Consider the following 11,233-nt stretch of genomic DNA (forward strand, 5'->3'; position numbering starts at 1 on the left):
GGGATCGCGCGATGGTTTATGCCTACCAACCCTTCCCCTAGGAGTATGCGTTGAATGCTTTGTTTCGATTACTAATAAAACTTCTACAACAAGTATATGATTTCTTCTTGACTAATGTTGAGTCCATGGTTTAGATGCACTTTCACCTTTCACCATCACTATCTTCTTTAGTACCGTGCAACTTCCGCTGGTGCATAATGTTGGAAATATGCCCTAGAGCCAATAATAAATTAGTTATTATTATATTTCTTAGTTCATGATAATCGTTTATTATCCATGCTATAATTGTATTGATTGGAAACACAATACTTGTGTGGATACATAGACAAAACACTGTCCCTAGTAAGCCTCTAGTTGACTAGCTCGTTGATCAAAGATGGTCAAGGTTTCCTGGCCATAGGCAAGTGTTGTCACTTGATAACGGGATCACATCATTAGGAGAATCATGTGATGGACTAGACCCAAACTAATAGACGTAGCATGTTGATCGTGTCATTTTGTTGCTACTGTTTTCTGCGTGTCAAGTATTTATTCCTATGACCATGAGATCATATAACTCACTAACACCGGAGGAATGCTTTGTGTGTATCAAACGTCGCAACGTAACTGGGTGACTATAAAGATGCTCTACAGGTATCTCCGAAGGTGTTAGTTGAGTTAGTATGGATCAAGACTGGGATTTGTCACTCCGTATGACGGAGAGGTATCTCGGGGCCCACTCGGTAATACAACATCACACACAAGCCTTGCAAGCAATGTAACTTAGTGTAAGTTGCGGGATCTTGTGTTACGGAACGAGTAAAGAGACTTGCCGGTAAACGAGATTGAAATAGGTATGCGGATACTGACGATCGAATCTCGGGCAAGTAACATACGAAGGACAAAGGGAATGACATACGGGATTATACGAATCCTTCGCACTGAGGTTCAAACGATAAGATCTTCGTAGAATATGTAGGATCCAATATGGGCATCCAGGTCCCACTATTGGATATTGACCGAGGAGTCTCTCGGGTCATGTCTACATAGTTCTCGAACCCGCAGGGTCTGCACACTTAAGGTTCGACGTTGTTTTTTGCGTATTTGAGTTATATGGTTGGTTACCGAATGTTGTTCGGAGTCCCGGATGAGATCACGGACGTCACGAGGGTTTCCGGAATGGTCCGGAAACGAAGATTGATATATAGGATGACCTCATTTGATTACCGGAAGGTTTTCGGAGTTGCCGGGAATGTACCGGGAATGACGAATGGGTTCCGGGAGTTCACCGGGGGGGGGGGGCAACCCACCCCGGGGAAGCCCATAGGCTTTGGGGAGACACACCAGCCCTTAGTGGGCTGGTGGGACAGCCCCAAGGGGGCCTATGCGCCAAGAGAAAGAAATCAAAGGAAAAGAAAAAAAAAGAGGGAAGAAGTGGGAAGGGAGGGGGACTCCTCCCACCAAACCAAGTCCAACTCGGTTTGGGGGGGGGAGTCCTCCCCCCCTTGGCTCGGCCGACCCCTTGGGAGTCCCTTGGACCCCAAGGCAAGGTCCCCCTCCCTCCTCCTATATATATGGGGCTTTTAGGGCAGATTTGAGACGACTTTCTCACGGCTGCCCGACCACATACCTCCATAGTTTTTCCTCTACATCGCGTTTCTGCGGAGCTCGGGCGGAGCCCTGCTGAGACGAGATCATCACCAACCTCCGGAGCGCCGTCACGCTGCCGGAGAACTCTTCTACCTCTCCGTCTCTCTTGCTGGATCAAGAAGGCCGAGATCATCGTCGAGCTGTACGTGTGCTGAACGCGGAGGTGCCGTCCGTTCGGTACTAGATCGTGGGACTGATCGCGGGATTGTTCGCGGGGCGGATCGAGGGACGTGAGGACGTTCCACTACATCAACCGCGTTCTCTAACGCTTCTGCTGTACGATCTACAAGGGTACGTAGATCACTCATCCCCTCTCGTAGATGGACATCACCATGATAGGTCTCCGTGCGCGTAGGAAAATTTTTGTTTCCCATGCGACGTTCCCCAACAGTGGCATCATGAGCTAGGTTCATGCGTAGATGTCTTCTCGAGTAGAACACAAAAGTTTTTGTGGGCGGTGATGTGCGTTTTGCTGCCCTCCTTAGTCTTTTCTTGATTCCGCGGTATTGTTGGATTGAAGCGGCTTGGACCGACATTACTCGTACGCTTACGAGAGACTGGTTTCATCGTTACGAGTAACCCCCTTTGCTCAAAGATGACTGGCAAGTGTCGGTTTCTCCAACTTTAGTTGAATCGGATTTGACCGAGGAGGTCCTTGGATGAGGTTAAATAGCAACTCGTATATCTCCGTTGTGGTGTTTGCGTAAGTAAGATGCGATCCTACTAAGATACCCTTGGTCACCACGTAAAACATGCAACAACAAAATTAGAGGACGTCTAACTTGTTTTTGCAGGGTATGATTGTGATGTGATATGGCCAATGATGTGATGTGATATATTGGATGTATGAGATGATCATGTTGTAATAGAAATATCGACTTGCACGTCGATGGTACGACAACCGGCAAGAGCCATAGGGTTGTCTTTATACTAACTTATGTGCTTGCAGATGCGTTTACTATTTTGCTAGGATGTAGCTTTAGTAGTAATAGCATAAGTAGCACGACAACCCCGATGGCAACACGTGGATGGATGATCATGGTGTGGCGCCGATGACAAGAAGATCATGCCGGTGCTTTGGTGATGGAGATCAAGAAGCACGTGATGATGGCCATATCATGTCACTTATGAATTGCATGTGATGTTAATCCTTTTATGCACCTTATTTTGCTTAGAACGACGGTAGCATTATGAGGTGATCTCTCACTAAAATTTCAAGACGAAATTGTGTTCTCCCCGACTGTGCACCGTTGCTACAGTTCGTCGTTTCGAGACACCACGTGATGATCGGGTGTGATAGACTCAACGTTCACATACAACGGGTGCAAAACAGTTGCGCACGCGGAACACTCGGGTTAAGCTTGACGAGCCTAGCATGTGCAGACATGGCCTCGGAACACATGAGACCGAAAGGTCGAGCATGAATCGTATAGTTGATATGATTAGCATAGAGATGCTTACGACTGAAACTATTCTCGACTCACGTGATGATCGGACTTGGGATAGTGGATTTGGATCATGTACCACTCAAATGACTAGAGAGATGTACTTCTTGAGTGGGAGTTCTTAAGTAATATGATTAATTGAACTAATTGTCATGAACATAGTCTAATGGTCTTTGCGAATTACGATGTAGCTTGCGCTATAGCTCTACTGTTTTTATATGTTCCTAGAGAAAATTTAGTTGAAAGTTGATAGTAGCAATCTTTGCAGACTGAGTCTGTAAAACCGAGGATTGTCCTCGTTGCTACACAGAAGGCTTATGTCCTTAATGCACCACTCGGTGTGCTGCACCTCAAGCGTCGTCTGTGGATGCTGTGAACATCCGACATACACGTTTCTGATGACTACACGATAGTTCAGTACAAAAATACTTGATGGCTTAGAAGCAAGGCGCCGAAAATGTTGTAAAACGTCACGGAACATAAGTGATGTTCTAAAGAGATGAAATTGTGATTTCATGCTTGTGCCCTTGTTAAGAGGTACGAGACCTCCGACAAGATTCTTTGTCCACAAAGTAAAGGAGAAAGGCTCAATCGTTGAGCATGTGCTCAGATTGTCTGAGTACGACAATCGCTTGAATCAAGTGGGAGTTAATCTTCCAGATGAGATAGTGATAGTTCTCCAAAGTCATTGCCACCAAGCTGTGAGAGCTTCGTGATGAACTATAACATATCAAGGATACATACAATGATCCTTGAGCAATTCGCGATGTTTGACACTGCGAAAGTAGAAATCAAGAAAGAGCATCAATGGTTGATGGTTTGTAAAACCACTAAGTTTCAAGAAAGGCAAGGGATAGAAGGGATACTTCGTGAAACGGCAAAACAGTTGCTGCACTAATGAAGAGACCCAAGATTAAACCCAAACCCGAGACTAAGTGCTTCTTTAATGAGGGGAACAGTCACTGAGGCGGAGCAACTCTAGATACTTGGTAGATAAGAAGGCTGGCGAAAGTCGAAAGAAGTGTATTTGATATACATGATGTTGATGTGTACTTTACTAGTACTCCTAGTAGCATGAGGGTATTGGATACCGGTTCGGTTGCTAAGTGATTAGTAACACGAAATGAAAGCTACGACATAAACGGAGACTTGCTAAAGGCGAGGTGACGATACGTGTTGGAAGTGTTTCCAAGGTTGATATGATCAAACGTCGCACGCTCCCTCTACCATCGGGATTGGTGTTAAACCTAAATAATTGTTATTTGGTGCTTGCGTTAAGCATGAACATGATTGGATCGTGTTTATTGCAATACGATTATTCATTTAAAGAGAATAATGGTTACTCTATTTTCTTGAATAATCACCTTCAATGGTTTATTGAATATCGATCGTAGTGTTACACATGTTCATGATATTGGAGCCAAAAGATACGAGTTGATGATGATAGTACCACTTACTTGTGGCACTGCCGCTTGAGTCATGCTAGTATAAATTGCATGAAGAGACTCCATGCTGATGGATCTTTGTAATCACCTGATTTCGAATCACAAGTGACATGCAAATCATACCACATGAGCAAGGCCTTGTTTTCATTGAGATGAAATAAGATAGTAACTTGTTGGAAGTGATACCTTTTGATGTATGCAGTCCAATGGGTGCTGAGGCACGCAGTGGATATCATTATGTTCTTACTTCACTGACGATTTGAGTAGATACTAGAGTATTTACTTAATGAATCACAAGTCTGAAATATTGAAAAGTTCAATTCTGTTTCGGAGTGAAGTTCGTCGTAACAAGAGGATAAACTGTCTACGATATGATCATGGAAATGAATATCTGAGTTACGAGTTTTGGTATGCAGTTAAGACAATGTGGAAATTGTTTCGCAGTTCATGCCACCTGGAACATCATAGTGTGATGATGTGTCTGAACGTCATAGCCACGCACTATTTAGTATGGTGCATACTATGATGTCTCTTATCGAATTACCACTATCGTTTATGGGTTATGCATTAGAGACAACCGCACTCACTTTAAATAGGGCACCGCGTATTTCCGTTGAGATGACACAGTATAGACTGAGGTTTAGAGAAATCTAAACTGTCGTTTCTTGAAAGTTTGGGGTTTCGACACTTATGTGAAAAAGTTTCAGTCTGATAAGCTCGAACCCAAAGCGGATAAATGCATCTTCATAGGATATCCAAAACAGTTGGGTACATCTCCTATCTCAGATCCGAAAGCAATGTGTTTGTTTCTAGAAACGGATCCTTTCTCGAGGAAAGGTTTCTCTCGAAAGAATTGAGTGGGAGGGTAGTAGAACTTAATGAGGTTATTGAACCATCACTTCAACCAGTGTGTAGCAGGGCGCAGGAAGTTGTTCATGTGGCGCCTACACCAATTGAAGTGGAAGCTGATGATGATTATCATTGAGCTTCGAATCAAGTTACTACAAACCTCGTAGGTCGACAAGGTCGCGTACTGCTGCAGAGTAGTACGGTTACCCTGTCTTGGAGGTCATGTTGTTGAGCAACAGTGAACCTACGAGTTATGGAGAAAGCGATGGTGGGCCCAGATTCCGACAAATGGCTGGAAGCCATGAAATCCGAGAGAGGATCCATGTGTGAAAACAAAGTGTAGACTTTGGTAGAACTACTTGATGGTCATAGGACTATTGAGTAAAAATGGATCTTTAAAAAGAAGACAGACGATGATGGTGATAAGTCACTATTAAGAAAAGCTCGACTTGTCGCAAAGATGTTTTCGATAAGATCAAACAGTTGACTATGATGAGACTTTCTCACTCGTAGCGATGCTAAAAGTCTGTTAGAATTATGTTAGTTGTTGATGCATTATTTATGAAATATTGCACGTAGGATGTCAAAACATTGTTTTCTCGACGGTTTCCTTGAGCAAACATTGTATGTGATACAACCAGAAGGTTTTGTCGATCCTAAAGATACTAGCAAGTATGCAAGCTCCAGTGATCCTTCAATGGACTGGTGCAAGCATCTCGGAGTTGGAATATACACTTTGATGAGATGATCAAAGATTTTGGGTTTGTACAAGGTTTATGAGTAACTTGTATTTCCAAAGAAGTGAGTGGGAGCACTATAGAATTTCTGATAGGTATATGTGGTTGACATATTGTGGATCAGAAGTAATGTAGAATTTCTGTAAAGCATACAAGGTTGTTTGAAAGAAGTTTTCAAAGGAGTACCTGGATTACGCTACTTGAACGTTGAGCATCGAAGATCTATGGAGATAGATCGAAAGCGCTTAATAGAAGTTTCAACAAGATGCATGCCTTGAGAAGTTTTTGAAAGAGTTCAAAATAGACCAGCAAAGAAGGAGTTCTTGGTTGCGTTGTGAGGTGTGAATTTGAGTAAGACTCAAAACCCGACCACGGCAGAATAAAGAGAATAGACGAAGGTCGTCTTCTGTGCCTTAGCCGTAGAATCTAAAGTATGCCATGCTGTGTACCACACCTGAAGTGTGCCTTGACTCAAAGTATGTTGAGAGGTACAGAGAGTGATCCATGATTGAATCACTAGCAGCGGTCGAAATTTATCCTTGGTAACTAATGGACTAAGGAATTTTTCTCGATTATGGAGGTGGTTAAAGAGTTTGTCGTAAAGGGTTATGTCAATGCAAGCTTTGACACTAATCCGGATAACTATGAGTAGTGAAACGGATTCGTATAGTAGAGTAGATATTTGGAGCATTTCCGAATAGCACGTAGTAGCAGCATCTATAAGATGACATAAAGATTTGTAAAGAACGCGCGGATCTGAAAGTTTCAGAACCGTTGACTAAAACCTCTCTCACGAGCAAAACGTGATTAGACCCCATAACTATATGGGTGTTGGATTCGTTGGAATCACATGGTGATGTGAACTAGATTATTGACTCTAGTGCAAGTGGGAGACTGTTGGAAATATGCCCTAGAGGCAATAATAAATTAGTTATTATTATATTTCTTAGTTCATGATAATCGTTTATTATCCATGCTATAATTGTATTGATTGGAAACACAATACTTGTGTGGATACATAGACAAAACACTGTCCCTAGTAAGCCTCTAGTTGACTAGCTCGTTGATCAAAGATGGTCAAGGTTTCCTGGCCATAGGCAAGTGTTGTCACTTGATAACGGGATCACATCATTAGGAGAATCATGTGATGGACTAGACCCAAACTAATAGACGTAGCATGTTGATCGTGTCATTTTGTTGCTACTGTTTTCTGCGTGTCAAGTATTTATTCCTATGACCATGAGATCATATAACTCACTGACACCGGAGGAATGCTTTGTGTGTATCAAACGTCGCAACGTAACTGGGTGACTATAAAGATGCTCTACAGGTATCTCCGAAGGTGTTAGTTGAGTTAGTATGGATCAAGACTGGGATTTGTCACTCCGTATGACGGAGAGGTATCTCGGGGCCCACTCGGTAATACAACATCACACACAAGCCTTGCAAGCAATGTAACTTAGTGTAAGTTGCGGGATCTTGTGTTACGGAACGAATAAAGAGACTTGCCGGTAAACGAGATTGAAATAGGTATGCGGATACTGACGATCGAATCTCGGGCAAGTAACATACCGAAGGACAAAGGGAATGACATACGGGATTATACGAATCCTTGGCACTGAGGTTCAAACGATAAGATCTTCGTAGAATATGTAGGATCCAATATGGGCATCCAGGTCCCGCTATTGGATATTGACCGAGGAGTCTCTCGGGTCATGTCTACATAGTTCTCGAACCCGCAGGGTCTGCACACTTAAGGTTCGACGTTGTTTTTTTGCGTATTTGAGTTATATGGTTGGTTACCGAATGTTGTTCGGAGTCCCGGATGAGATCACGGACGTCACGAGGGTTTCCGGAATGGTCCGGAAACGAAGATTGATATATAGGATGACCTCATTTGATTACCGGAAGGTTTTCGGAGTTGCCGGGAATGTACCGGGAATGACGAATGGGTTCCGGGAGTTCACCGGGGGGGGGGGGGGGGGCAACCCACCCCGGGGAAGCCCATAGGCTTTGGGGAGACACACCAGCCCTTAGTGGGCTGGTGGGACAGCCCCAAGGGGGCCTATGCGCCAAGAGAAAGAAATCAAAGGAAAAGAAAAAAAAGAGGGAAGAAGTGGGAAGGGAGGGGGACTCCTCCCACCAAACCAAGTCCAACTCGGTTTGGGGGGGGGGAGTCCTCCCCCCCTTGGCTCGGCCGACCCCTTGGGAGTCCCTTGGACCCCAAGGCAATGTCCCCCTCCCTCCTCCTATATATATGGGGCTTTTAGGGCAGATTTGAGACGACTTTCTCACGGCTGCCCGACCACATACCTCCATAGTTTTTCCTCTAGATCGCGTTTCTGCGGAGCTCGGGCGGAGCCCTGCTGAGACGAGATCATCACCAACCTCCGGAGCGCCGTCACGCTGCCGGAGAACTCTTCTACCTCTCCTTCTCTCTTGCTGGATCAAGAAGGCCGAGATCATCGTCGAGCTGTACGTGTGCTGAATGCGGAGGTGCCGTCTGTTTGGTACTAGATCGTGGGACTGATCGCGGGATTGTTCGCGGGGCGGATCGATGGACGTGAGGACGTTCCACTACATCAACCGCGTTCTCTAACGCTTCTGCTGTACGATCTACAAGGGTACGTAGATCACTCATCCCCTCTCGTAGATGGACATCACCATGATAGGTCTCCGTGCGCGTAGGAAAATTTTTGTTTCCCATGCGACGTTCCCCAACACATAAACCTACCATATAGCCTCCCTCAAAACAGCCACCATACCTACCTACTATGGCATTTTCAAAGCCATTGCAAGATATATTGCCATGCAACTACCACCATGACATGTGCCACCACTTCTACATTGCCATTGCTTGATCATAAGATAGCTAGCATGATGTTTCCATTGATGTCTATGCCATGCTAGATCATTGTCACGGTACACTACCGAAGGCATTTCATATAGAGTCATCATTGCTCAAGTTTTGAGTTGTAAGTGTGATGATCATCATTGATGGATCATTGTCCCATGTGAGGAAAAATAAATAAATAAAAAAAGAGGCCAAAGAGCCCACCAAAAAATGAGAGAAAAAGAGAGAAGGGACAATGCTACTATCTCCTTTCCACACTTGTGCTTCATATTAAGCACCATGATCTTCATAATTGAGAGTCTCTCGTTTTGTCACCACCATATAGCTAGTGGGAAATTTTCATTATATAACTTGGCTTGTATATTCCTATGATGGGCTTCCTCAAAATTTCCCTAGGTCTTCGTGAGCAAGCAAGTTGGATGCACACCCACTAGTTTTCCTTAAGATCTTTCACATACTCATAGCTCTAGTGCATCTCTTGCATGGCAATCCCTACTCATTCACATTAATATCTATTGATAAGAATCTCCATAGCTCATTGATATGCCTAGTCAATGTGACCATCTTCTCCTTTTTTGTCTCACAACCTCCACCACTCCATTCCACCTATAGTGCTATAACCATGGCTCACGCTCATGTATTGCGTGAGAGTTGAAAAAGTTTGAGAAAGTAAAGGTGTGAAAACAATTACTTGGTCAATCCCGAGGTTGTGCATGATTTAAATTCGTTGTGCAAGGATGATAGAGCATAGCCAGACTATTTGATTTTGTAGGGATAACTTTCTTTCGGCCTTGTTATTTTGAAAGTTCATGATTACCTTGCTAGTTTGCTTGAAGTATTATTGTCTCCACATCAATAGCAAACTATTGTTTTGAATCTAACGGATCTGAACATTCATGTCACATAAGAGGAGTTACAAAGGACAACTATGCTAGGTAGCATGAAAGCATCAAAAATTCATTCTTTATCACTTCCCTACTCGAGGACGAGCATGAGTTAAGCTTGGGGATGCTTGATACGTCTCCAACGTATCTACAATTTTTTATGGTTTCATGCTCTTATCTTGTCAAACTTTGGATGTTTTATATGCCTTTTATATCTTTTTGGGACTAACCTATTAATTCAGTGCCAAGTGCCAGTTCCTGTTCTTTCTGTGTTTTTGACCCTTTTTCAGGCGGAGTCCAAACGGAATAATTCTTTCGCGATGAATTTTTATGGAAAATATCAAAAATACCGGAAGAAAAATATACCGGAGAGGGGTCCCGAGGAAGCCACAAGCCCTGTAGGCGCGACCACTCCCCCAGGCCGCACCTACCAAGCTTGTGGGCTCCTCACGGGCCCACTTGACGGAACTCCACCGCCATCTGGTCCTATAAATCCAGAAACCTCCAGAAAGAAACCTAGATCGGGAGTTCCGCTGCCGTAAGCCTCTGTAGCCACCAAAAACCAATCTGGAGCCCGTTCCAGCACCCTGCCGGAGGGGGAATCCATCTCCGGTGGCCATCTTCATCATCCCTGCGATCTCCATGACGAGGAGGGAGTAGTTCTCCCTCGGGGCTGAGGGTATGTACCAGTAGCTATGTGTTTGATCTCTCTCTCTCGTGTTCTTGAGATGTCATGATCTTGATGTACCGCGGGCTTTGCTACTATAGTTGGATCTTATGATGTTCTTCCCCCTCTCCCTTCTTGTAATGAATTGAGTTTCCCCTTTGAAGTTATCTTATCGGATTGAGTCTTTGAGAACACTTGATGTATGTCTTGCACGTGTCTATCTGCGGTGATCAACTTGCGGGTTTGTGACATTTGGAACCTATGCATATGGGTTGGCACACGTTTGATTCATGTGAGTACTCGGTGTATATTTTGGTGATCAACTTGCGGGTTTGTGACATTGGGAACCTATGCATAGGGGTTGGCACACGTTTTGACTCTTCGTTAGAAACCTTGGGGCACTCTTTGAAGTTCTATGTGTTGGTTGAATAGATGATTCTAAGATTATGTGATGCATATCATATAATCATGCCCACGAATACTTGAGGTGACAATGGAGTATCTAGGTGACATTAGGGTCTTGTTTGATATGTATCTTAAGGTGTTATTCTAGTAAGAACTCTATGATGGATCGAACGGAAAGAATAGCTTCGTGTTATTTTACTACAGACTCTTGAATAGATCGATCAGAAAGGATAACTTTGTGGTGGTTTCGTACCCGACAATAATCTCTTCGTTTGTTCTCCGCTATTAGTGACTTTGGAGTGACTCTTTGTTGCATGT

Source organism: Hordeum vulgare, chromosome 5H, assembly GCF_904849725.1.
Source record: "Hordeum vulgare subsp. vulgare chromosome 5H, MorexV3_pseudomolecules_assembly, whole genome shotgun sequence".
NCBI lineage: Eukaryota > Viridiplantae > Streptophyta > Magnoliopsida > Poales > Poaceae > Hordeum > Hordeum vulgare.